We start from the raw sequence: 11,860 nt of genomic DNA on the forward strand, positions 1-11,860 counted from the left end.
GAGAAATAGATGTGAAATTTTGTTGAGTGCTTTTTCTGTATCTATGGAAGTAATTACTTAGTTTTTTATATTTTACATTTTAAATCTTTTATGTTTTAAAGTTTATAACTATGTTCATTTGCATTGATTTTTAAAATGTTAAACCAACCTTGCATTCCTTGCAAACCCAGATTGATATAATGTATTTTCCCTTTCATACATGATTGACTTTGATTTGTTACATTAAAAAATTTATTTATTTGGCTACACTGGATCTTAGTTGCAGCACATGAGATCTTTGTTGTATCATGCGGGATCTTTTGTTGAGACACATGGGTTCTCCAATTGTGGTGCACAAGTTCTGGAGCATCCTGGACTCAGTAGTTGCAGTTCATGAGCTTAGTTGCTCTGTGACATGTGGTCTCATAGTTTGTCAACCAGGAATCAGATCCTCATCCCCTGCTTTGCAAGGCAGATTCTTAGCCATTGGACCATCAGGGAAGTCCCTGATTTGCTAAAATTTTATTTAGAATTTTCGCATTCATATTAATGCAGAATATTGGTTTTTAGTTTTATTTTCTTGTAATATTCTTATCTGGTTTTGGAATTAGTGTAGCTGGCCTGATAGAATAGGTTAGGATATATTCCTCTGTGTTTAATTTTCTGGAGTTTCCTTTGTGGGAATGGTTTTAACCACCAATTGAATTTCTTCATGTGGGAGTGCCTTGACCAACTTTCATGATAGTGGGATTGTGTTCAAGATTTAAATTAAACAGTAAGCTAATGCAGAAGCCAGTCATCACATTGTGTAATTCTGAGCAAACTTCAGAGAATCTAAGTCTCTGAAACTACTCAGAATGCTGAGTTTTATACTGACTACATTGCTTTTATTTATTTTATTTCTATCAGGTTATCTCTTTCTTTTTAAATGAACTTTGGCAGCTTGTGAATTTTAAGGAATTTATCCATTTCAGTTATCAAATTTACTAATGGAAAGTTGTTCACAGTTTTCCCTTATCATTCTTTTTAATATATGTGGGATCTGTGATGATGTCACTTCTCTTATCTTTGAATACTGGCAATGTATGTCTTTTCTTTTAGTTGGATAATTAAAGAAAATGCTGTATTTTGTTATTTTAGTGGTTACTGTGGGTTTCTGGTATACTTGTCACGGTCTCCTTTCAAGTGATGATAGGCCACTGCATACATAATGTAAGAAGGCCACAGGAGTTTGCTGTTACTCCTCCCCTCCTGTGCTTTATTGATGTGTTACCATACGATTTCTAATGCTTACTACAAATCTCAAAATCTATAGTTTGTATTTTTATAGAAGCAACTATCTTTTAAAAGGGTTTAAACAATAAGAAGAAACCATATATTTTCATTCATGTAGATACAATTTCTCATTTATCCCTTTATCCTATTTTCATCTGATTTAATTGCCTACCTGCTTGCAGAGACACCCCGTAACATTTCCAATGTATGAGTCTACTTGTGAGCTTCCCTGGTGGCTCATATGGTAAAGAATCCACCTGCAATGTGGGAGACCTGGGTTCGAGGTCTACTTATAAGAAATTCTTTGAGCCTTTGTAAGTTTGAAATACATTGGATTCTGCTTTTTAAAATAAAAAAAAAATGAAAGGTTCCCCCCCAAACTGATGCAAACTATTTATTTCAAGTTAGTTATTTTATGCAGTAGCTTTCCCCCTCAACAGACCTGTGGTAACCACATCTTTTAAATCTGTAAATAATGTTATCAAAGTCATCTTAATCTTTGAAATCTCACAAAAATTTATATTTTACAATCCACCCTGAATATCAAGGCTGCAAGAATAGCACAAGACTTCCTATACCCAAATATTTTGCAGCTGTACCCAGAAAGAAAAAAAAGCAGGGGGGAACCACATATGCTTGGTTAAGGGCTAACCTTACCTGAGCAGCCAGAAATAAAATAAAATATCCAAATTATTAGCATTAATTTAATACAATTATAACTTCAATAGTCACTTTGTCATTGACAGTGGTTGCGTGAGCACAGGGGTGAGTGCCCCAAGGGCTGGTGTAGAAGCTGTTGCTTCAGACCAGTGTCTCCTCCTCTGTGCACTGCCAGCTCCCGCCTGAGCATTGCCCCGTATATACTGCGTGCATGTGTGTGTGTTTTAAAAATCTTTCCCACCACACAAAGTTCTTTCTATTAAGCAGATAACAGGGAAGAACAACAACAAAAGCTAAACAAGCCAATTGCTCGCTCTGTCTTTGGGATATGATCATTTCTCGGGTGCATGACGTATTCAACAATAACATAAGAAAAGGAAAAGAATGATTTCTTCTGTATAATCCCTAAACACACAAGCTGAGTTTACTGGGTCAGATTTCACTGCGGGCATTTATATGCCTAGTTGCAGGCATTGTCATCAGATGTCTCACTGCTACTTGTCTCCGTGTCTGAGTCCTCAAACTCTGCTCTGCAAATGCTCCTCCAAGGGGAGAATAGGCTGGAACTTCGACTCGGCAAGAAGCCATTCTTCCCAAAGCCGTTTCTTATCAGCTGCTCTGTCTTCATGCGGAACTCTCTGAGCTCATCCTTTGTGAGGGGCAGGAAATTCTCATCATTTTCAGGACACTCCTGCCATCTCATTGCTTTCAGTAACCTGTGCTCTGCTTCCAAAGAGTGAGAGAGGACCTCCCCTTCCTCTTCTACAGGGAGAGCGAGACCATTCTGATGACAGCCTTCCTCTCATTTTCCTTTGGTTCAGGTGTGCTGTTGTCCTCCAAATCTTTCAGCTTCTCACACTCTCTGCTCTCTGAGAAGTCCCCTTTCCGGTCATCCTTCAGAGTCTTCAGGAGCTCGCCCTTCCTGTCAATAGTTCGGCAGGCCAACTTGGTCAGATGAGAGGAGCTGATCACAGCTGGAGGAGTGGTGCTGGTGGGGCCCTCTTTGAGAGAGCTTAAAACTACACCACCAGCCAGTACTACTGTTTTGATAACAGATTGGTCTCTAAAAGTAGACTCTTGGCTAAAGGAAAGTCTTTGACTGTGTGGATCACAATAAACTGTGGAAAATTCTGAAAGAGATGGGAATACCAGACCACCTGACCTGCCTCTTGAGAAACCTGTATGCAGGTCAGAAAACAACAGTTAAAACTGGACATGAAACAACAGACTGGTTCCAAATAGGAAAAGGAGTACGTCAAGGCTGTATATTGTCACCCTGCTTATTTAACTTATATGCAGAGTACATCATGAGAAACGCTGGGCTGGAAGAAGCACAAGCTGGAATCAAGATTGCCAGGAGAAATATTAATAACCTCAGATATGCAGATGACACCACCCTTATGGCATAAAGCGAAGAACTAAAGAACCTCTTGATGAAAGTGAAAGAGGAGAGTGAAAAAGTTGGCTTAAAGCTCAACATTCAGAAAACTAAGATCATGGTATCTGGTCCCATTGCTTCATGGCAAATAGATGGGGAAACAGTGGAAACAGTGTCAGACTTTATTTTGGGGGGGCTCCAAAATCACTGCAGATGGTGATTGCAGCCATGAAATTAAAAGATGCATACTCCTTGGAAGGAAAGTTATGACCAACCTATGCAGCATATTCAAAAGCAGAGACATTACTTTGCAACAAAGGTCCCTCTAGTCAAAGCCATAGGTTTTCCAGTAGTCATGTATAGATGTGAGAGTTGGACTATAAAGAAAGCTAAGCGCCAAAGAATTGATGCTTTTGAACTGTTGTGTTGGAGAAGACTCTTGAGAGTCCCTTGGACTGCAAGGAGATCCAACCAGTCCATCCTAAAGGAGATCAGTCCTGGGTGTTCATTGGAAAGACTGATGTTGAAGCTGAAACTCCAATACTTTGGCCACCTGATGCGAAGAGCTGACTCATTTGAAAAGAAGCTGATGCTGGGAAAGATTGAGGGCAGAAGGAGAAGGGGACGACAGCGGATGAGATGGTTGGATGGCATCACCGACTCAATGGGCATGAGTTTGAGTGAACTCCGGGAGTTGGTGATGGACAGGGAGGCTTGGTGTGCTGTGGTTCCTGGGGTCTCAAAGAGTCGGACACGACTGAGCGACTGAACTGAACTGAACTGGCTAGAGGAAAGGGCTCCTGATTTGTGTTCCATTCTGTTAGCTTTCCATGCACTGGCCTTGGATAGAGGTGGTACAGGCTTAGAAACCAGGTTCTTATAGACACTTGGAACCATGGTTAACAATTTTTTTCCATTTGCATGATGAGATCCTGGTGAATGCATCAGAGAAGGCAGCAGCAGGATCTTCTTTGAAAACTTTTTTGATGACTAGCATTTTGGAGGGCTGCTTGGCACTAGGTGGGTTTTTCCACACTCTAGAAGGGGTCCCAGTAGGTCTGCATGGCTGATTCTGTTTGCCAGTTTCTGGATTCAAAGAAGGAAAGCCTTCCTCTTCAAATAGCAGCTCTTTCACCTTATCTTCTTTCTTCTCTCCCCTTATATCTGTAAGTGGCTTTTCCTAAAAGGCACATTCTTTCTTGAAGTGGAAGCTGCCATTCCAGGGGCGATGGTTTCCAGTGCCAACCCCACTATGCTGGCTTATACCATCATGACCTAGTGCAGAGCCACGCCAACTAGATAGGTCCCCTGTGATTCCAGCATATGCTCCCTTAGAGACACCAGGGTCCACAGAATCATGGTGGAACTGGGAGGGCTGGTGCCAAGAATCTCCTATTATCTGAAGAGGTCCATTGTTGAAAAAGCCATCAGAGGAATTATGTCTACAACAGCTTACTCCAAATCTACCATCTCCTTGGGATAGGTGCCCTTCATGTTTTTTGAAAGTTCCTGTAGGTGACTTAGCTGACTGTGATGCTGAGAAATTTAGCCAAGCAGGAACAAAGTTATGCGGCACCGTTTAAATCCAGTGTCTCTTTTCAACAAGGTGAGGCCTCCAACCTCATGGCCAGGATCCCAGAGTATAATCCCTGTGGTCCTGCTTCCTGAACTTCTTTGAGTTGCCAGCTGGATTTCCATGAGGTTCTGTTGTTAAGAGGGCACTTAATTAGGCTGGCCAGCAGAACGCCTTACGATGAAGCACAAAGAAGCCAGGCTCTGTGTGGATCAATCTCTCAGTCCCCTCAACTGCTCATCTTAAACTATCTAGTTCCTGACATGTTTCCCAAAGGGGAAGGAAAACGGGGAGAGAGAGGGGAACATAAAACGTATTTGTTCCATTTAAAAAATGGGAAAGGGGAAAGAGCTATATCAATGTTCAGCTCATTCAGCTTCCTTGAGTGATGGCGCTATGATGTTGCTTAAATAGACAATACATGGACATTTGCACAGTGAATGCAAATACTGTTCATAACAAGGTCACAGCTTAGAAAGACAGAATGACTTCTGTTTGGTCAAATAATGTCATTGAAGTGATAGATCAAAAATAACACATTGAAGAGCTATAAAAGATATTCTGAGTAGTCAACTCTACTAGCAAAACATCTGTCCAACATTACAAAGCCCTTAATTTACAAATCTCATTATTCTTACATGGCTGCTAAAAATAGTCTGCAGGTATGAGTTTATATTTGTCTTATCCTTCAAAATCTAAGGACATAAGAAATCTTGATATGACAGGAACTTAATATGATTTCCCTCCAAGAATAGCAGCTTTCAAGGCAAATTTCTTGGTATAAAGCTCCCAAATGTTTCTTCTATTTCTTTGGTCTTCACTATTTATAAATTCAAAGCAAAATTAAAACAAGTAGAAAGGCAGGGCTTAAGAACAGTCATGGATAAAGCTCCAAAGGGAGGTTTTCTTCTTATCAGTTTTCTGGGTTTCACTCGTTCCGCCTGTTCTGAAGACTGAATTGAGTTAATGGAGGGTAATAAGAATCTTCTGCTTCAATACAAAATTTGCTTTGGATCCATTTTCATCATTGTTCAATCATTTAAAAAGCCACAGGAATCTCTCACGGGCAGTGGAGGGGCTATGGCTAGGTACCAGTCGCGGTGCTTGAGGGCGTGTCCCCAGCTTCCTGATCCAGCAGAGGTGGAAAGCCCATAACCATAACCATCCCCCAAATAAAATTAAAGACATTTTTGACGGATGTTGAGTTCTAGATTAACAGATATTTTCCCCATTCAATACCTTCATGATATTATTTTACTGTGTTGCTATCTGCATAGCAGATAAATCTTTGGGTGATAAATTTGCTTTTATACTTACCTTTTCCCTCTGTACATATTGTTTTTAAGGTTTTATTCTTGTCACTAGTTTCAAGTAGTTTAATTTTGATGTGTCTTGGTTTGATTTTCTTCATGTTTCTTGTGCTTGGATTTCATTGCATCTCTAAGTATCTATGGATTTTCATCGTTTGAAAAAAAAAAGTCCACCATTTCTTCAAACATTTTTTTCTGTTCCCCCAGTCATGTTCTTTGTCAGGGCCTCCAATTAAATGTATGTTGGGTCTTTGGAAGTTGTCCCACAACTTATTGATACTTTCTGATTTCATTTTTTCACAGTTTGAGTTTGGATAGTTTCTATTGCTATGTCTTTAAAATCACTAATCTTTTCCTCTGCAATGTCTAATCTTTTGTTAATTTCATCTAGTTTATTTTTTCTCTCAGAAATTTTAGTTTTCCTGTCAAAAAACTTGAATTGAGTGCTTTTAAAATATATTTTTCAAGTCTCAACTTTGAAAACAGAAGGAAAATATTTGTATTAGCTATTTTAATGTTGTTTTCTGATAACTCTTTTACATGTGTTAATTCTGGACTGGTTCTGTTTGATTGACTTTTCTCCTCATTTCAGAGTGGGAGTGAGAGTACCCAGGGTGGTGGAGTCTGCAGGTCTGCCTGGGGAGAAACAGCTGCCTGATTTTGAGTAGGCATAAAACTTCAACCCCAGGAGCCCAGTGAGATGATTGGCTGCATCCAATCCAGGCTCTACATGGCCATCTCCTATTTTGCCCTTCCTGAATTATGAGGTGAAGATGCTCACCCAGGCAGCAAAGGACCCTGTGTTGTCTTCAGAAGGGCACCACACAGCCTCACCTGGGATATGTCAGGTTATGGTCACTGGAATGCAAATATCCACCTTTGCTCTTCTAAGATGTGCCCACAAACTCCACCCAGCTCAAATTCAGTCATTATAAATGGATAGGGGGCTAATTTTCTGTGACCTAATCCCAAGACCAAGGCACTATGTTTCCAAGTCTAACTTGGCTCAAATATCTTTGCCTACTAGGGTTATTTTCCTGCTGTTGTGGTGAAATTGCTATTTTCAGTAGCTGAGAGAAATTCAGACTTTATTTCACTTAGTAGGAAATCCACTGTGAGGTAGGTGATTACCAGAAGCTGGTATTTTTTTTTTTTTTCTGCTGTATAGATGGATCCCTGAAGAAATGATCATAAATAATAATATTTTAAAGAGATTAATCTGTGCCTACAGGATGCAATCAGTGGGGCAAATATCTATCAGATAGATCTATTGTCCATTTAAAATTTTATATATTTATAGCTTTGAGGCATAATACAAGTGGAGCAGGAACCTAGCCAGCAGCAAACAAACACAATTTCAAGAGGGAGATTTATTACTGCCTCTGGAAGTAAATCATAGCTGATATTCTGGGCTTAGTTTATTCTGAGCGTGTGATCTCACTCAATCAGATCACACTAAATATAGACCTGGAGAGGAGTCATGGCAGAACATCGATAGACCACAAGCTGCCACCTGGGTTTTTCATGTCTTTTTCAGAAAGCAGTGAATTCATCTCAGCATTCACTTTCTTTTAAGATAAAGCAGGAGGATCATCCCTTGCTGATTCCTGGAGGGAAACTCAAACTGCTATGAAAATATATTCACAGTTGTATTTGGATTTACAGAATTTTAGGACAAAATTTACTATCTTTTTGCAAACTGTCCCTCTGCTCCACCATACCCTGTAACATTCCATCTCTTATAGTGTTATTGCCATGATTATTCTGATGATGAGAAGCATTAATGATGACTCATTTTACTGATATTTCTCTACATGCCCAGAAGGGTTTGTGTAATCTATCTGGAAAGAAAGATCTTCTTAGAACTATAATGTTTATCAAAATATCAGAGAGATTTGGGTAATCTGGCTTAAACTTCCCTATCAGCTTCACTACCACCTTTTACCACAACATAAAATCTCCAGGATTTTATGGCAGGTTGTTTGGCAAACAAGTCCCCACAACGTCTCTCACAATCACTCCCTTCAGGGCTACTCACATGGTGGGTGCTCAATTCAACAAATACTTGAAAAAAAAAGGGGAAAGGAGGAGTGGTCAGAAAGCAGAATATACACATGTATGCTAACAGCTTACTCCCAGCCTAGGCTGTCTGTCCTGCACAAATGACCTGAATGACACCACGTGTATCTTTTCACTTTCAGAGCTTCCCTGATGGCTCAGCAGATAAAGACTCTGCCTGCTATGTAGGAGACACAGGAGATGCAGATTCAATCCCTGGGTTGGGAAGATCCCCTGGAGAAGGAAGTGGCAACCCACTCCAGCATTCCTGCCTGAAAAGTCCCATGAATGGAGGAGTCTGGATGGGCTACAGTCCAAAGGGCTACAAAGAGTCGGACATGACTAAAAAACTAAGCATACATATCTTTTCACCAACTTTCATGACCTACCAGCAAATGTGTTTCCAAGTGTGACAACCTGAGGCATTGTTCCTCTCGAGTTCTGCCTTCACTTCTCTTCATGGATACACATTTGCATGTGACTTTTTGGTTATTGGATCCTCTCATGGTGATAGATGACCTCAGAAGCTAAAATGTGAAAGCACAGATCTCACTTGGAGGGGCAGATGGTCACTATGTCTTTTACTATAACTATCATCCTTGACTTCTTGTCCCTGAACATGTTTTTCTTTCCCCACCTTTCGTCAGTTTAGTTCAGTTCAGTTCAGTTGCTCAGTTGTGTCCGACTCTTTGCGACCTCATGGACTAAAGCATGCCAGTCCTCCCTGTCCATCACCAACTCCCAGATTTTACTCAAACTCATGTCCATTGAGTTGGTGATGCCATCCAACCATCTCATCCTCTGTCGTCCCCTTCTCCTTCCGCCTTCAGTCTTTCTCAGCATCAGGGTCTTTTCAAATGAGTCAATTCTTCACATCAGGTGGCCAAAGTATTGGAGTTTCAGCTTCAGCATCTGTTCCTCCAATGAATATTCAGGATAGATTTCCTTTAGGATGGATTGGTTGGATCTTCTTTCAGTCCAAGAGACTCTCAAGAGTGTTTTCCAACACCACAGTTTAAAAGCATCAATTCTTCAGTGCTCAGCTTTCTTTATAGTCCAACTCTCACATCCATATATGATCACTGGAAAAACCATAGCCTTGACTAGACAGACCTTTGTTGGCAAAGTAATGTCTCTGCTTTTAAATATGTTGTCTAGGTTTGTCATAACTTTTCTTCCAAGGAGCACGTGTCTTTAAATTTTATGGCTGCAGTCACCATCTGCAGTGATTTTGGAGCCCCCAAAATAGTCTGCCACTATTTCCATTGCTTCCTCATCTACCATGAAGTGATGGGACCAGATGACATGATCTTAGTTTTCTGAATGTTGAGTTTTAAGCCAACTTTTTCACTCTCCTCTTTCACTTTCATCAAGAGGCTCTTTAGTTCTTCTTTGCTTTCTACCATAAAGTGTGGTGTCATCTGCATATCTGAGGTTATTGATATTTCTCCCTGCAATCTTGATTCCAGCTTGTGCTTCATCCAGTCCAGGGTTTCTCATGATGTACTCTGCATATAAGTTAAATAAGTAGGGTGACAGTACACAGCCATGATGTATTCCTTTCTCGATTTGGAACCAGTCTGTTGTTCCATGTCCAGTTCTAACTGTTGCCTCTTGACCTGCATACAGATTTCTCAGGAGGCAGGTCAGGTGGTCTGGTATTTCCATCTCTTGAAGACTTTTCCACAGTTTGTTGTGATCTATACCATCAAAGGCTTTGGTGTAGTCAATAAAGCTGAAGTAGATGATTTTCTGGAACTCTCTTGCTTTTTTGACGATCTAAAGGATGTTGGCAATTTGATCTCTGGTTCCTCTGTCTTTTCTAAAACCAGCTTGAACATCTGGAAGTTCTTGATTCAGGTACTGTTGAAGCCTGACTTGGAGAATTTTGAGCATAACTTTACTAGAATGTGAGATGAGTGCAATTATGTGATAGTTTGAGCATTCTTTGGCATTGCCTATCTTTGAGATTGGAATGAAAACTGAACTTTTCTAGTCCTGTGGCCACTGCTGAGTTTTCCAAGTTTTTTGGCATATCGATGGCAGCACTTTCACAGCATCATCTTTTAGGATTTGAGATAGCTCAACTGGAATTCCATCACCTCTTCTAGCTTGATTGTAGTGATACTTCCTAAGGCTCACTTGACTTCGCATTCCAGGATGAGTGATCACACCATCATGATTATCTGGGTCATGAAGTTCTTTTTTGTATAGTTCTTCTGTGTATTCTTGCCACCTCTTCTTAATATCTTCTTCTGTTAGGTCCATATCATTTCTGTCCTTTATTGTGCCCATCTTTGCATGAAATGTTTCCTTGGTATCTAATTTTCATGAAGAGATCTCTGCTGCTGCTGCTGCTAAGTCGCTTCAGTCGTGTCCGACTGTGCAATCCTATAGAAGGCAGCCCACCAGGCTCTGCTGTCCCTGGGATTCTCCAGGCAAGAACACTGGAGTGGGCTGCCATTTCCTTCTGCAATGCATGAAAGTGAAAAGTGAAAGTGAAATCACTGAGTCATGTCTAACTTTCAGTGACCCCATGGACTGCAGCCCACCAGGCTCCTCCATCTATTGGATTTTCCAGGCAAGAGTACTGGAGTGGGGTGCCATTGCCTTCTCCAGAAGTGATCTCTAGTCTTTCCTATTCTACTGCTTTCCTCTATTTCTTTCTTTGATCACTGAGGAAGCCTTTCTTATCTCTCCTTGCTATTCTTTGGAACTCTGCATTCAAATGGGTATATCTTTCCTTTTCTCCTTTGCCTTTTGCTTCTCTTCTTTTCACAGCTATTTTTAAGGCCTCTTCAGACAACCATTTTGCCTTTTTGCATTTCTCTTTCTTGGGGATGGTCTTGATCACTGCCTCCTATACAATGTCATGAACCTCTGTCCATAGTTCTTCAGGGACTCTATCAGATCTAGTCCCTTAAATCTATTTCTCACTTCCATTGTATAATTGTAAGGGATTTGATTTAGATCATACCTGAATGGTCTAGTGGTTTTCCCTACTTTCTTCAATTTATGTCTGAATTTGGCAATAAGGAGTTCATGATCTGAGCCATATTCAAAAACAAGCTCCCAGTCTTGTTTTTGCTGACTGTATAGAGCTTCTCCATCTTTGGCTGCCAAGAATATAATCAATCCGATTTTGGTGTTGACCATCTGGTGATGTCCATGTGTAGAGTATTCCCTTGTGTTGCTGGAAGAAGGTGTTTGCTATGACCAGTGTGCCTACCTTTCATCAGATCCCAGTAATTGCCTTGGTATAATATAAGGAGAAAAAAGTGTATTTATATAATAGGGACTGATCTCATGTAGTCGTAGGAGCTGGGTATGGCCCTAGTCTTTATGTCTGTTGCTAGATCTTAGAGTTCACAGGGAATGCAGCCAGGAGGAAATGTAGATACAACATGAGAGAAGAAAAACAGAAGCTGGAGCCCACAAGAGCAGACTAAAACACAAGTCCATTCTTGTTACCTCTGACTTTGGTGATACACATATTGTACAGAAATCAGGACCTTTTATCAATGAACTAACCATAGACAGCTAGCCCAGAGGTCAGAGAAACTGAAGGGGGATTTAGGGAAAGGTGAGTCAGTCTCAGGCCAATGAGGTAAGTCAATAGGGGAGGGA

At 40.6% G+C, this 11,860-nt stretch overlaps 1 pseudogene; it reads right to left on the reverse strand.

Annotated features, from left to right (window-relative positions):
* Window positions 1-2,374: 2,374 nt before the first annotated feature.
* On the reverse strand, window positions 2,375-6,276 carry LOC138434646 (vasculin-like protein 1 pseudogene; annotated as a pseudogene).
* Between the last annotated feature and the right edge of the window lie 5,584 nt (window positions 6,277-11,860).

The sequence above is a fragment of the Ovis canadensis genome, chromosome 2 (genome assembly GCF_042477335.2).
Source record: "Ovis canadensis isolate MfBH-ARS-UI-01 breed Bighorn chromosome 2, ARS-UI_OviCan_v2, whole genome shotgun sequence".
Lineage (NCBI taxonomy): Eukaryota > Metazoa > Chordata > Mammalia > Artiodactyla > Bovidae > Ovis > Ovis canadensis.